General features: G+C 37.5%; 1 pseudogene; it reads left to right on the forward strand.

The window, feature by feature from the left end:
* The window catches only part of LOC111405828, a 13579-nt pseudogene extending 8885 nt beyond the window's left edge, over positions 1–4694 (forward strand).
* The last annotated feature ends 12132 nt before the right edge of the window (positions 4695–16826 follow it).

Below are 16826 nucleotides of genomic sequence, written 5' to 3' on the forward strand. Positions count from 1 at the left end.
GGGGGAGTTTATTCAATAACAATAGTCTTCGACTCATATTCTCTCCAATCAATTTTGTATATGAGCTCCTCTTTAGTAATTAAAGCTTTGGCTGGTCATGATGATTCAGCTGCTGGCAATGCTAACTTTGAATCCTTATATTTTTTTGCTTCATTATTGTACTTGGACTCCTTTTTCTTACCTAAGGCTATTGATTGTGATGATCTCGCAGTCGGTAGCTCATATCTTTAAGGATCTGTCAAATTTAATTGCAAATTAGTTTGTATAAATGACTAATGCGATGATTGATCTTAATCCTCAATAGATCTTATCATGTACAGTTTTGGCTGAAATATCTTAAATGAGGATCAATGGGCCTGGTATTCGGTCAATATAGCTTCTGTGTATATTGAATCCTTGCTCTTCTCTTGGTTAAGCCAACACAGTGCCCTTTTTTTTGTATTACCGTTCATTATGATCTTTAAGGGTTTTTCTGCATATGTATTTTAGGATTGCTTTCCCCTCTATTGAAAATGCTCAGTCCTATCTGCACAATACACTTAAAACAAATTTTTTCTGCATTGTGTTGCCTATTTAGGTTGCAATTACCTCCATGTAGTGCATCAATTAGCATGCTCAATGTGAAAGCCTAATTCTGCTTGCCTCTGTTTCAACTTGTTAAATGCTGTATTGAAAAATGTTTGTGATTAAATCTGGCAGGTTGTGGTCATACTTGTACAGAGCCTCTCACTTCATCTCCCATCGGTTCACCCTGTGGCTGTGTGCTTCCAATGAAAGTCAGACTTCTTCTAGATGTTGGACTTTATGCTTTCTTTCCAGAGGTCAATGAACTAGAAATTGAAATTGCAGAAGGCACTTATCTAGTACAAAGTCAAGTTACCATAATTGGTGCGACTGCAGATGGTCAAAATCAGGGAAGATCAGTGGTTGATATTAACCTGGTGCCACTGGGGGTAAAATTTGATAACACAACTGCTATCCTGACTTATGAGAGACTTAGGCAAAAGAAGGTGCCTCTGAATAGGACCCTTTTTGGTGATTATGAAGTAGTGTGCATTACTTATCCAGGTACAGTCTGAACTCCGATTAGTACATTGTTCACTTTACATGGTTTTGCTCTTATAGAGCCTGAAAAACTGATTATCAGGGCTTCCTTCATCATCATCCGATTCTTTTGGTGATGGTCCAAGTGGAAGTGCTGGAGATCAGCAAGACCCTATCAACGCAGATTTTGTTGACAAGATTCATAAAATGAACCGTGAAATGATTTTTGTTATTGCTCTGTCGGCATTTTTACTCTTGGTAGTATGCTGTGTGGCAGTTGTGATACTCGTAAAGTGCAGGAAGTCTAACAGACCATCCAACATTGTTGATCCAGTATTTACACCATCGACACACAAGAGATCTGGTAAATCTGCAAGTTACTCCTAGCTTTTAATCGTTTAGTGATAAACGAATGTGTGGACAGTTTTGAACATGGACATGCAGAGGCTGATATGATAATTATAAGAAATATTATTTTTCTCTATAGATAATGTTAAAGACAACATTTAAAATATGGACACATGGCATCTCAAACAATTTACACTTTAGATTAATTGGTTCAATGTGGTTTCAAGTCTTGAGTTCAACTTTTAGCGCCGTCGAAATTGTGCACGCATCAGGCTTTAATGGGAAAAATATGAACCTCGCTTGATGGGGCATGTTGAAGAATTTTTTTAAATGATACACATTGTTTTACTCCTTTTTTTTCTTTTTTCAATTTCTGGGAGCTGGGGGCGCTGTGTCGGAAGATTTATGTTTGCACTTTTAGTTTCTTTCAGTGATTACTGATAAGTCTTATTATTTTGATGACCAAGGTGTATTTTAAAATTTAAATCGAGGACCAACCTTCCTTTGTTTTGATAGTCACATATTTTGCGAAATATGGTTGGTGCAAACAATAAGGTGAATGATGCTTCACAAACAAGTTCTATTGGGATATTGAATAGAGAACCAGTCAATTTATATGTTTTGTGGTTGCCGTCTGTTGACGTTCTTAACTTGTCATTTGATTACTCATCTGACATAGGTGCTAATCTATATGTTGAATGTCCACGGATTTTTGTTGAAATTTGTCAACTACCTCAAACGTTTAGGGATTTTAAACTCGATATCTTCACCCTTGTTTTCACTTTGCAAGGGATTGGATCTATGTTCTCTAGTAGCCCAACCTGCTCAACATCGGCATCTCTCGTTGCAACCATGCCTGCTACGATTCTATCTGTTAAAACATTTACACTTGGGGAGCTCGAGAAAGCCACAGATAATTTTAGTTCAAAAAGAGTTTTGGGTGAAGGGGGGTTTGGACGTGTTTACCATGGAATCATGGGAGATGGAACTGAAGCTGCAATTAAGTTGCTTACCAGGGACAATCAAAATGGAGATCAAGAATTCATTGCTGAAGTTGAGATGCTAATTCGATTACATCACCGCAACCTTGTAAAGTTAATTGGTATATGCATTGAACAACACAGACGCTGCTTGGTCTATGAGCTAGTTCCAAATGGCAGTGTGGAGTCCCACTTACACGGTATGCTTCTCATTTTCTTCGAATTTAAAAGTTCCAACTCATAGATATTGGTATGATGTCTGTGAATATTCATTCATTTAGAGTTCAAAATGGATAAAGGCACGATAATATTCATGTATAATACTCATTCTATCTGTTTCTCGAGAGTATCATTGCAGAAACACACTCATCTGCAGGCAAGGATGTGCAAGCTGATTTTTATCTGAACTTCTTGTGAATTAATTGATTTGCTTATGTATCAGGTGAAGACAAGAAGAAAGTTCCTCTTGACTGGGATGCACGGTTGAAGATTGCTCTTGGCGCAGCAAGAGGATTGGCTTATCTTCATGAAGATTCTAATCCTCGTGTGATTCATCGAGATTTCAAAGCCAGTAATGTTCTGTTAGAACTTGACTTTACCCCCAAGGTTTCAGATTTTGGTTTGGCTAGGTTAGCATCAGAAGGAAGTCATCATATATCAACTAGGGTCATGGGAACTTTCGGGTATATTTCTTTCCTCTGCAGCAAAATGTATGGAGACTGGTATTCACATATTATTGCTATAATTTTACCGTAGAAGCTCAGAGGAAGATGCGTAATCTGAATCATGTTAAGACTGTTTGGTTTAGCAATAATCAAGCCTTTTTAGAACAATGCTTGGTTATCAATTTGAAAAATATATTTTTTATGCACAATTCTTTGTGTAAATAACAGTATAAGACACAGGCACTATACCTAGAATTCGCATCTTGAGGAATAAATTTTTTTTGCTTATCTGTTAAAGTTGTGGCCCGTTAAATAAGAATCAATTTGTTAAAACATTGTAGTTTAGTTAGAATGTTCAGTTCACCAAACATGTCACCAAATGTATAATCTGATTCGATCAGCTAAAATAATGCAAACCAAACAGATTGATGTTGTAGGCCATCATGATTAACTAATCTTTTCCTTTCGTTAATACAGTTTTCGTGTTTTGTTCTTCCCTTCTGTTCAGTTCCTGAAAATTGAGCTTATGAATTCTGAATCCAGAACATCTTTATCTTCTGCCATGATTGCTACTTCAGCTACAATTATTTAGGATAAGAGCAGTCAGTGACAGCCATCTAAATTGTGGATTGCAGGTATGTTGCACCTGAATATGCAATGACAGGACATCTACTTGTCAAAAGTGATGTTTACAGTTACGGAGTTGTTCTATTAGAGCTTCTATCTGGAAGAAAACCCGTGGACATGTCTCAACCTCCTGGACATGAAAACCTTGTGACTTGGGCACGACCTCTGCTAACTAGTCGAGAAGGCTTGGAGCAGTTAGTTGATCCTTCCTTGGCTGGAACTTATGATTTTGATGACCTGGCAAAGGTGGCAGCCATTACTTCCATGTGTGTTCACCCAGAGGTGACAAATAGGCCTTTCATGGGAGAAGTAGTCCAGGCACTAAAACTCATCTATAATGACCTGGACGAGACTTTCGGGGATACTTGTAGTCGGAAGGAGTCTTCTGCTCGGGGATCCGACTTCAAGTATGACTTCCCCCATTCTGACGGTAGTTGGTGGAATGCTGGTGGGATTACCCCACGGTTGACATATGGGACAATGGAGTACAGTTCCGGCCTTCTTGAAGAATTCGAAAACAGACCGTTTTCAGCTTCAGGGTTGGCTGAGGGTGGTGTTGCCTTGCCTATTAGGTATGGTAATAGATCAGGTCCTTTGAGGACTGTCCGGAGTAAACAAGCTCTTTATAGATCACAGGGGAGTATATGAGTGAACATGGTGGCCTCTCGAGACGTTCTTGGAATAATGTCACTGAATATGAAGCTTCCTTTTAGAGAGTGAAAAATGTACAGTTCCGAGGACAAAGTTCGTTTGAAGTGGAGCTTTAGGCAGCTGAAATTGGCGCAATTTCCTTGCCGAAGAAAGGGGACGGCGAGGGGATCTATCTTCTATAGCTTTTAATTTTGTTCATCTTAGAATTGGTTAACATAGAGACAGGAAGTAAGTTGGAAACAAATTTTGGCAGGTGGAAAAATTGATTGAACTAGCAAATCTTCAGTTTTGTCTCTGGAGTCATCATATTCATACTATCTTCTTGAAAAATAATAATTTCCCGATCAGTATGAGCCCAAATTACTTTATATTATAATAATGCTCAATTTTCAGTTTGGGGCCCTTTTTAATTTTCCGATGCAAATGATGGAAATGTTGTCCGCATGTAATATGCGGTAATTGACGGCCATGATTAAACCGCAGGGATTTCCTGCTATTTATTTCGTTGATCTGAGAACGACACTTTTGTCGCATGTCTTCAAATTCTTCAAAAGTTCGAGATATGTATTTTATTACCCTAAGATCGTGTTTGCTAAGCCCTTGTTCGGTTCAATTATTTTCAAAATATATTTTTCGCTAAACCCTAAGACTCTGTACATTTTGTTATTTACAAACTTTTCCGCTTACCTGCTTTCTTGTTTTCAAAATGGAAAATTTTACTTGTACATAATTATTGCATATAATGGTTTCCATAATGTGATCTGCCGATCACTCGATTGTTGATATGCAAGTGTGAGATTTGAATTAAAAATTGAATCCAGTGTCACGTATAGTTATGGACACCATCATGTAGATAATTATGTACATGTAGCACTTCTCTTTCAAAATTTGCCAGAGTATCTATGACCAATAGCCCCTTCAGCCATGAATAATCTTTAAAGTAAATGATATAATAACCACTTGTTAGAAAGTGATTCAACGGGATTTATTATGTAAAAGATGAGATGAGTAAAAGGGAGTCACTGAAATTTCATCGATGTAGATCGTCAATTTATAGATTATTCTGAACCAGTATAACTATCCTTCTTTTGACACCCATATGAATTCACTTGGTACTATAATGCATTTATTAGGATGCAACTATAGATAGAATATCAGCATGTTAACCAAGTGAAAACGAAATACGCTCATACAGATTTGGCCTATCTTGTATTGATGGTTCGGTTTATAATCCATGTGAATTGCGGTCCTCAGTTCCAATGTTTTTAGTGGAACCGACCCTCTCATGTTAGGGATATCGCTTATGAAGTCAACCTGGGTTTATATTTTCATTTTCAGCAAGCTGAAGTTATCTGCAATGAGCAAAGAATGGAGTTTCTCTGCATTGGTATTAATACTCCATAATCCATGCTTAAAGATTGTTAATTTTTGTAGGTTGGTTCAGCCAGCGTAGGAGTGGGTTCTATTGTATGGGTGGAGGATCCAGATGAAACATGGATAGATGGGGAGGTCATTGCCTTGAATGGTGAAGATATTAAAGTCCTGTGCACATCAGGAAAAACGGTGTGTATTTCATACATTCTTTTTAGTTATTTTGATTGGATCAAGCTTTTCTTGAATTACAAGTAAACTGACAGTTTATTTTTGTTGATCTATTTTTCTACAGGTTGTTGCCAAGTCTTCCAATGTCTTTCCCAAAGATGCGGAAGCCCCACCTTTTGGAGTGGATGACATGACAAAGTTGGCATTTCTGCAAGAGCCTGTGGTTTTACATAATTTGAAAACCAGATATGATATTAATGAGATTTATGTATGCTTCTTTGTATCCTTTCTTCATCTGGAGAACTCCTCTCTTCCCCTGATTACTGCCTTAATCAATAAAACCGTGAAAATTTATTGGGGCCATTATATTCGTGCATTTTCCAGGCTTACAGGGGAAATATATTAATTGCTGTGAACTCATTCCAAAGATTGCCCCATCTGTATGATAGCCAAAGGAGCAGCATTTGGTGAGCTGAGTCTGCATCCTTTTGCCGTTGCAGATGCTGTATACAGTCAAGTCTCGTTTTAGATTGACTGCTTGAGATTGCATATATTATATTGCTATTGAAGAGACCATTTCTTTGTACAGATTAATGATGAATGAAGGAATCAGTCGGGCAATTTTGGTTAATCTAACAAAAATTTATGTCTCATTCTTCTAAAAATTCATTTTTTCAAAACTCATTTTCAATCACATATTTTTCAATAAAATAATATTACACACAAATTTAAAACTTTTTTTTTTAATTTTTAACAACATATTTTTCATCAATTTATTATTAAAAATACATTATTTCCTCCAAAATGAGAATCAAACAAGAACTATAATTCCAAATATAAACAATTATCTATAAGCATGATTTTAATTTATATTTCCTCATTAGTACTATCCAATATAATCTAACTTTTCTTGTTCTTCCATATTTATTGTGTGAGTCCGACTAATTTTATTGAGTTTGTTGAATCAGTCTACTTCTACGTCGTGATTGTTGTACATACAGCAAGGGGGAGTACGTGAAGGCGGGGTTGGCTGAGCTAGAGTTTGGTTCGCCAAAGCAAAAGAAGAGGTAATTAACTTCCATAAATAGATCTTTGTCTTACTTTTCATCAAATTACGTAGCGGTTTGTTAAGATTTGGGATCCATTTTAATAAGATCAACCTTATTAAGAGGAGTGGCCTAAGATCTATTTAAATTGGTCAATATTTCGGTATTTAACTGATGTGGGATTTATTCCCTTAACATACCGATGTTAAGGGAAATAAATCTCATATCGATAAAATATCGAAATAATGATCAATTTAAATAGATTTTGGGCATTTCCTCTTAATAAGGTTGACCTTATTAAGATAAATATCAAATCTTAACATGGTATCAGAGCCCATTAAACTCCAATGAGCTATTCGATTCGATTAAGACTAAAAAAATGAGCGTACGGATTTCAAGATTGGTCTGTTCAAATTAGCCACCATCTTACGGGGGCATGTTAAGGGAAATAAATCCCACATCGATAAAATATCGAAATAATGATCAATTTATAAAGATCTTGGGCCTCTCCTCTTAATAAGGTTGACCTTATTAAGTTGGACTCCAAATCTTAACACGTCCATCTTAATAAGGCCAACCTTATTAAGATGAGTGTCCCAATCCTTTATATATTAGTCATTATTTCGGTATTTTACCGATATAGAATTTTATTCCCTTAACATACCCCGTAAGATGGTGGCTCTTTTTGAGCAGACCAATCTTGAAATTCGTGTGCTCATTTTTTAGATTTAATCGGATCGAATAACTCGTTGGAGTTTACAGGGCTCTGATACCATGTTAAGATTTGAGGTCCATCTTAATAAGGCCAACCTTATTAAGAAGAGTGTCATAATCCTTTATATATTGGTCATTATTTCGATATTTTACCGATGTGGGATTATATTCCCTTAATATACCCCCGTAAGATGGTGGCTCGTTTGAGCAGACCAATCTTGAAATCCGTGTGCTCATTTTTAGAGACTTAATCGGATCGAATAGCTCGTTGGAGTTTAATGGGCTCTGATATCATGTTAAGATTTGAGGTCTATTTTAATAAGGTCAACCTTATTAAGAGGAGTGGCCTAAGATCTATTTAAATTGGTCAATATTTCAGTATTTAACCGATGTGAGATTTATTCCCTTAACACGGGTTTTCCTCCTTTTCTACCATAGTTCATGACTTCTTTCTTGTGCCTTCTTTAAATTCTTGAATTGCAGTATTCAAGCTCGGCTTGGGATGAACTCAAGCATATACGACAGGCTATTAGGTTCTTGGTGAGTACTTCTCTTTCCCAGTGCTACCTTTCTCTCAACTTAAGAAATTTGTATGATCTTCGCAATTTAGGCACACTAAGATTTCTGGTTACCATTAAAACATAGAATGAAAAACAAGACTTCTTGAAAGCATGCTTTGTGAAGACAACATGCTACAATGAGCTGAATTAGTTCCAAAAAGTTGTATTTCTAGAGGCTGTTTGATAGCCATTTTGACCTACCCAAAATTAATTATTCGAACGTTGCCATCCACTTATTTGACAATCCCCGCGTAATTATACAGTGAACCATTTTTTCTCTTTCCTTCACAATGCTCCTCCCACTTGCCACCCACTTGTCTAACAACGCATGCATGCATAAAAAGGTACACAATTTTTTATCTTTCTTGCCACCTACTTTTTTGACAACCCATGCATAAAAAATTTCATAAATTTTTCATTTTCTCCCTCACAATGTTCCTCCCAACAACACTTTCTTTCTCCAACCTTCAGCTCCGAACACAGTAACAGTCTACCTACCCACTGAATATTTGAAGAACCCGTGCACTGTCCTTGATCTTTCACCTTCCCATACCGTGAACACGTCCCATAGCAACTATCACCAATTCCTATAAGTTCCCAGCTGCACGACGATGCCAGAAAGACACAGCACAGGTGACAGACAATGGATCTCATCGATAAACAGGTACAAATATTGCAATCTCCTTTCCTCCTCCACGTTCCCCCGATTTTGTCGCTGCTGGCCAACTCCTGCACTTCGCAGGCAGGACACCTTGCTGGAGGACCTTCCTATCCTGCGACAGAGACATCACGATAGCCAGTCGCGAAGTCATATGCTCGTTGGAGCCTAGATGCCAACCGAGCCTTCATTGCGATGTGCGAGACTGCCATATCCCAGGGGCACCGAAACGGGAAGTGTTTCACCAAACACGATTGGGAAGGGGTTGGCTCATTCTTCAACTTAGTGATCGGCCATAATTGGAGCCGGCAACAGCTATGAAATCATTAGGATTCAATGTGCCGAACATACAAGCATCTATTAGAGTTTGTCAATAGTAGTGGGATCGAGTATAACGACGCTACCATCCGAATCGTTGCTTCTGAAGAATGGTGGACCCGAAAGATTAAGGTAATGGATTCCCAATTTCTCAACAACCCGTTTTCCTGCAAGTACGATTAGTGCGGCCGCTTACTGCCTTTCCAGTACATTGCTGTGTCTTTACATTTGCATCAGATATCTTGGTCTGAAAACTGAATTGTATTGTACCAAAAAACTTTATTATAGTTCTTACTTAGCCTTTAACTCATATTCAATTTTCTCTGTTTTGATGGCAAGTATTGTGAGTGTAGATGAAAACAATGCTGCATTAGGTCAATGCCCAGACTAGCTTCAAATGCCCGGTATTCGTTATATGTCATTTTCACTGAACATGTTTTGTCGCACAATATATAGAATGCTTTGTGCTGCTTTTAGGAATACAAATTTATGTGTGCAACCCATAAATTGAAACATTAATTTTGGCATTTGTTCCAGTTATCATAAAGTTTTTTCCTTCTGCGGTGATACCTTCATTTCATGTTCATGTCAAGTAATAAGTTGAATGGACGAGCAAGGATTTCCTCCAACAATGTTGACAGGTGACCGACGTGGGTGNATAGTGCGCTCGAGGACAATAGGGATGCAATCCCAGTGGACGATAAGAGTAGTGGTTCGAGTGACGAGGCCGAACAGACGGTGATCAGTGCCCGTGGGAACGTTTCTAGCACCACAGGCGGCAGTAAAAGAAGTCTTCCAACGGGCAGCGAAAGGATAGAAAAAAAGATGTCTGCTCGTTAACTGTCCTTCTCAGTAGACTGCGCCACCAGTGCAGCGGAGGAAGTGGCGGTGAAGATTCATACAATGATGACTTCAAATGAAAGTGCTGGCACGAACTGTGTCTAAGAGTTGCTAGCGACAGGCCGGCTCCAGCGACGCACATCTCTTTACTTTTACGCATGCCAGCTTTTAGCCCATAAACAGTACCATGACATGCTTGCTGTCATGAGAGACGGGGAGGAGAAATTTGAGTGGATCGAGTGAATGTTCAACGATCGGGGAAAGTAATTGTGGTAGTCATTGTGTGTTTTTTTTATTTCTTTTACATTTTCCAGATCTATCTGTACGCAAGCTTTTGTAATATTTTCATGCAATATTATCCACTTGTTCATTATGACTTCGAATCTGTTCCATGCTAGTGAATCTATTTTTGCGTTTGGCACTCAATTAAGGCAACAAGAAATAAAAAACAACGTTTTTCCATGAACAATGTCGTGGCCTAATTGCCCTTGCATAGGTTGTCATGTTCCAAAATTTCCGCTACCCGGCCAAGGATGTCAAACTGTTATAAATTGAACAAATTGTGCTTGCGACATGTCTTCCTATTACTTTTTGTCGTCCAACGCATGACCATGCTTTTTCCAAACATATTGTTAACAGCTTACACTTGAACAACATTTTGGTACACGATAAAAGTGCCTGTAACATGTGTTAGATTGCTTTTACTTTCCTGTACTTCAAGTGCTTCGATTTGTTTATATTCTTTTTGCTTTATGTTCAACAGTACTAAAACATTGATCCCTGATTTTATTTCACTCCGAACAAATATGTAAATTTGCACGAATTTCAAAGTATGTCCTTTATCAACATGTATCTAATTACAATTATATGTATATAGGAGGTTACCTGAATTTTTTTTCTTTATTTTCATATCTGAAACTGGTGAATAATTGGATTTTCCTTTGTAACAATGAGTGCTCAGATGGAAGTGACTTGGCCATTTTAGTATAATAATTCAAGTTGGCTTATTTTTCAGCTTGACCGTCAATGAGGGCAACAACATTAGGATGTGTGCACGATATTGTCTCTAGTGTTGGAAGAAGATTACAATAATTTTGCATATCCCATTGTTCTATCAGTTTGTACAAATGTCACATCTCTGCTTAGGCAAGAATCAAATTCCACCATGTGCACAGTTCCCGAGGTACTTTTCCTGGGTCAAAAAATGCAGTACCGCTGTGTGTTTAAATTGCAAGCACCAGGGAGTAGGCGCAAGTGATATGGTACTGGGGATGCACAGGTTCTATAAAATCATACAAATCAAGTGGGACAAAGCAATATGAGGAGCTCTGGAGGTGCTGTGACGAGGTCACAGTGCTTGCAACTGCTTAAATCCCACACGATGTCCTTTTTACATTGTTCCAGATGTTTGGCCTTACAAATGATCGTAATTTCAACTATATTCTGCAGCCACATTCCGAGGCTAAGGACGAACTAGATGACGACCTTTTCGTGGCTTCGTTGGCAGCAGATGCAACGACATGGGTTTCGTATTGCAGAATCGTTTGGAGTGACACACATGAGTACTATTGGACGCAGCGGCGTTGTATCCATTGATTTCCATTCGCAAGGAACGGTCACATGTTCATGCTAGAGGCAATGAGCGAGAATGGACAGATGTGCTTTCAAAAATTTCGTATGTATCCCCCTATGCTACGACATTTTGCACATGTTTTGCGGGACGAGCACAACCTGCGCAGTAGTCAGTAGGTTGACATCTACGAGCAAGTCGGCATGTTCCTGTGCATATTAGTGCACGAGAAGAGATATCATCAGGTGAATACGTTATTCAACCACTCGCTACAAACCGTATGCCACTATGTAAAAGAGGTCCTACGCGCGATCGTGTCGCCGTCAGCGCGTTTGATACGGTCGAGTCAGAACTACAACGAAGGTTTTTGCTACATAGGCCTGACTTACAAAAACACCCACTGTTCGAAGATTGCATGGATGCTATAGACGGGACCTATGTCAGAGCGGTATTATCGCATAACGAGTGTGTGCACTTCATAGGACGAAAAGGAGTTCCGACCCAAAATGTGCTGGCTGCATGCGATTTCAATTTATGTTTCACGTTTGTGCTAGCAGGGCAAACTGGGAATACGCACGACGCTTGACTACTTGCGTGTGCCATCCACTTGCCAAACATTCATTTCTCGCTCCAGGTCTCGAGAAGTACTACCTGGTGGACTCAAAATTTGCTCATCGGCTCGGGTTTATGGCCCCGTACAAAGGTTCGGACATACTGTATCACTTCCAACAGTTTTGCGATGAGCGCAAGGGATGGCGTCGTCGATTTCGTAATGCTCAAGAGAAGTTTAACTTCAGACACTCGTCCTGTAGAACTGTCATCGAACGTGCGTTTGGTGTGTGGAAAGAAAGATGGAACATATTGGACCGCATGCCCAGCTACCCGTTCCGAACGCAAGTCGCCATTGTTGTGGCCATGATGGGCATACTTAATTTCCTCTGACGATTAGGAGTGGTGGATGAAGCATTCACAAGAGCAAAGGAGGATGAAGATGCAGTAGAAGTGGAGCTGCCGAATGCAGATGATGAGATGCAGACTGAAATGAATTCATCGGACTTACAGCGGAGTCAGTGGGACAGACTTCGGGACTATATGACATAGCAGCTGTGATTGGGATCCAATTTGTTAGAAATTCGACGTAGTAGTCGTGAAACTGTTTTTTTGTTTTCTCTCCTACTGTTGCGAGCAAAGTTACCCTTCTATCTAAATGTAGCATGCACGCTAGTTTGCGTTTTGCACTCGTTGGGAAATATTTATATGTGTGGTTTTAATTTTTTTGCCATTGTCATCTCGATATTTCAGTGCATAGATAAAGCGTCTGTTTGTGCCACATTATCCGTATATTCTAATGAAAAAATACCGTTACATCCACCATTACATTTTCAAACATTTACTACAGTTCGACATCTGTATCGACAAGCAAGCTGTATTTGTTATCATTATGTCAACAACAAAAATGTTAACAGACTTTCAGAGTAAAAAATAATTTTACTACCTCACAAAGAATAGAAGTGAACTTTGATCACTGCATTATCTATCTAAAATCGCTACACAATTTTAGCACCGACGTTGAAAAGAAATTATAAGCCAGTGCATTACAGAATGACTAGAGATCAAATCTTATATCAATAATAAACAAAGCTCTCAACTTTTTCATAACATTCTTTAATTATTCATGATTTCCCTGTAAAATTGCAAAGAAGCACGTCCCCATTATGATTAGGTATTACCAAAAATTAAATTCTTTCAGTTTACAGTCAATTAAATCATATGTCTTGCAGTTTTCGTGTACAGTCACTGTAGAATATAGTTAAAATTAAAAAATGTATTTTAAACAAAAATATTCACATGATAACGAAGCAGATTATATTCAAAGACGCCTAAATGTGTATAACCAGGATGTACATTATTTCTGTACATTTGTCAAATAGTTCTCGAGATTACATGTCTGCATGTCTTGACACTTTACATTACATTTGTCTTGAAGGACAATACGAGCATGAAAACACATACATATAGCAATGAACAACTGTTCTTGGAAACTGTTGCCAAAAAGAAATCGACGATCACACAATCAAAGTGCAACTAGCAAAAATGTCATTTTCACTGTCTATGATAAAGAAAGTACTCGTTCTGACAAAGATCCACTGTAATCTTTCGTTTTTATAGTGACATCTTATCCGCTAAAACTGTTTCTATTAGATGCTCTAGATTGAAACATTCTATATATTTGAATACAAACATTATGCAATTTGGCTTGTACAAGAAATGCTTGTACATTAGTATAATGTGTCATAAACGAGAACTTAACAACGGTAATAAATAACAAAAGTTGAAATGCTCACCCATTATTTGCATATGGTAGATAAGGTATAATCTCCTACTTCATTCGTTCCTTGATATGTTTATTTATGTCTTGTTTGGTGGAAAGGGGTGGACACTACAATAATCCATGAACCATAGTGTATGTTGCGTTTGCGTGTGCCTTGATTGAATCTGGTGTGTGAACATTATTGCCGCAGTTGTATATCTGGAATTTTCAATCAGGAATATTGACCATGAAAATATAACATTCATTGCGTGGATATGAGCTTGGAATTAATAAATACCTACACCACATCCACGGATGACTATCTACAGGCAATCTATCGTTGACATAGTCTTGTAGGCAAATTCCATCCAGTTCACCTCTCTAGTTTCCCATTCGAAATTCTATTTGCCACCTCATGTGACGAGTACACTCCTCTTTGAATTGGAAGTCCAAAATTACATATTGTTTATTGATGAGAGTACAAACTTCATTTATACACCGCCCAATAACTTCAACTCTAGCTCAATATGCTAATAAAATAAACACATGTAATATATATTAGACATATTAACTACGAAATAAAATTGATTGTGGTTGCTAACATTCCCGTACCGCAATATTCAGATCTTTCGTTCGATCCAATAACGTTCTCAGCATGTCTCTTCCATAGACATTCCCACTGTCGTCGTCCAAGTATGCAATGTATAACATAATTGACATTAGTATCAAATAAATGAACACAAAATTTCTGGTGTTGCCGTAATAATGTTTGGTATTCGAACTAATAAGAATGAGTAAATTTTGTTACCATAATTCATCCGTCGCTATGAAATCTTTAATTATCCCGTACTTTTTCATGTCACAGTCTTCTAAGGGACGACCTGTCAATGATGAAGATTGTGTGTACTTCCTCTTCCTTTCACTTTCTCTTCTCTACCTTTCAACATGTTCGATTTGTTGAGACATTGACATCTCCTGTTGGTGATCAGTAGGATTTGGAATTGCATGGAGAGAGACATTTTGTTGAGTGGAACCTATAATGGCTTCCATGTTGAATTTCCAGTTAGATAATCCGTTCTACATATTCTCATTATATTAGTCAATGTATGATCTCATGGAACATAAACTAGAATAACACAACATCGCATTTGCTCTTGTTGTCATTGGAATAATTCTTCTTGTCTTTGCAGAACTGCTTGAAAATGGGCTTCTTGTGTTTGTGATTCCTGGGCCATATGACTCTAAAACAAACCAGATAGAGAATTATCCATGTATGAATGTAAACCATGTTGCATGTAATCTTGCAATGATTTGGTCTGTTGTTCGAACAACAGCTTTTGATTTTCAAGGATCGCATGATTTAGGGCTCTTGATTCTTTAACAAAGTCTGCTTTCAAGTTGCCACATGGATCGGACACATCTGATATCGCATGCTACCTGTACATACCAAACTTTTCTTCCAAACGGTCTTCAGTTACATATCTTGAGGTACCAGAAGCAGAACTAGTCCCAGCTCCAATTGAAGTTCTCGGTGCACCACGAATTGTTGTTTGCTGCGCACGGATGTGATCCAGTAATGGTTGTGCTATATTCTCCATTGACAATGACATCTAATATACTATGTCCATTGTCAGTTGACAGTGACAAATTTGAGTACCATGATATTTCTAATTCTTCCTTAGTAGATTGCAGTATTGCAAAGATTTCGATATGTAATCATCGTAAACAAGTTCGTTTCAACAAATTTTTCAATGTCAAGTTTTACCAATTTAATGCAAACATCATTGTACATTGGAATTAAAAATTCATACCTCTTCAGTATCCAAAAATTCTTTAACAATCGCTTCCTTCAGTATTGTATTAGGCCTTCACTTGTACATTTGTGGAATCTGTGCTGTTTTGTGCCTACGGCATCCAAACTTTTGCCCAATCTGTGGAAATGTTTTATATATCCAATACTGCAACAGAATTATAGATAAATGTCAATGTATATAATATATTTTTTTTACAAAGAAATTATACAGAATACGGGAACAATTAGAATATGAACAACATACCTGAAATACAAGTGGATAGTCTTGTACTGCATACTTACATTCTATTTGTTGGTTGTGTTGCATCCTTACTATTCATTCAAATTGTGATTCTTTCAATGAATTTAACAAAACGAAACATGCGATACAACCCCATGGATACGTAAAGAATGCATCAAGATGTTCAACCATGCCCAATGTTCTATAATCAATTTATCTTGAAGTCGGTTTCAACACACTCCACCAACATAATTAGTCCCAACTTAAATTTATCTTTTTCATCTTCACACGTATGGAAAGTTTCAAAAAGCATGCTATTACTGATTTTTTAACCCATTGAAGTATTGATCTCTAAGACGATCGTTACTATAGTCAATTTCAATGGATGATTCATGACAAGGTAGTCCAGTAATTAGGCAAAATTCTTACATGCGAACCTGTCAATATGGTTATTTAATCGTACCCAAAATTCATTATTTTTGCCACAATGTACAATTCGCATTATAAATTCGTGTACCAATTTACTACTAAATAGTTCTTGTTGTCTCCTGAACATAACTCTGTAAAAAATTCACAAAAATTACTACACAGTAAAGAATATTGTTGATTGACATCTATGAATTCTACAAAATCTTTAATGCATTCGCGATTTGGATACTGGACGATGGTAGTAGAAAACTGCTGATATGGAGAGAGAACGTATTCTAAAGACATCTGCGTAAATTACACAATAATGAATATTTTCAAACAAATATATTATTTTGTTTACAAAAATGCAATATACAAAATGAACGTAAAAAAAGTGCAAATTCATCGTAAATAATGTTGTTAAACAAATCTATTTTTGTTTAAAAAACCACATCCTAAAACCTGATAACTATAAAACAGAAAAAAGGGGAAAAAAAAGGAACATCAAACG

The sequence above is a fragment of the Olea europaea genome, chromosome 12 (genome assembly GCF_002742605.1).
Source record: "Olea europaea var. sylvestris chromosome 12, O_europaea_v1, whole genome shotgun sequence".
Taxonomy (NCBI): domain Eukaryota; kingdom Viridiplantae; phylum Streptophyta; class Magnoliopsida; order Lamiales; family Oleaceae; genus Olea; species Olea europaea.